The following is a 326-nucleotide window of genomic DNA, read 5'->3' on the forward strand; positions in this document are numbered from 1 at the left end:
TCAGAATGGACTGGTTGGATCTCCCTGCAGTCCAAGGGACTCTCAAGAGTCTTCTCCAACACCACAGCTCAAAAGCATCAATTCTTCGGTGCTCAGCCTTCTTCACAGTCCAACTCTCACATCCATATATGACCACAGGAAAATCCATAGCCTTGACTAGACGAACCTTTGTTGGCAAAGTAATGTCTCTGCTTTTGAATATGCTATCTAGGTTGGTCATAACTTTCCTTCCAAGGAGTAAGCGTCTTCTAATTTCATGGCTGCAGTCACCATCTGCAGTGATTTTGGAGCCCAGAAAAATAAGGTCTGACACTGTTTCCACTGTT

Source organism: Bison bison, unplaced genomic scaffold (genome assembly GCF_000754665.1).
Source record: "Bison bison bison isolate TAMUID 2011002044 unplaced genomic scaffold, Bison_UMD1.0 scf7180017864304, whole genome shotgun sequence".
NCBI lineage: Eukaryota > Metazoa > Chordata > Mammalia > Artiodactyla > Bovidae > Bison > Bison bison.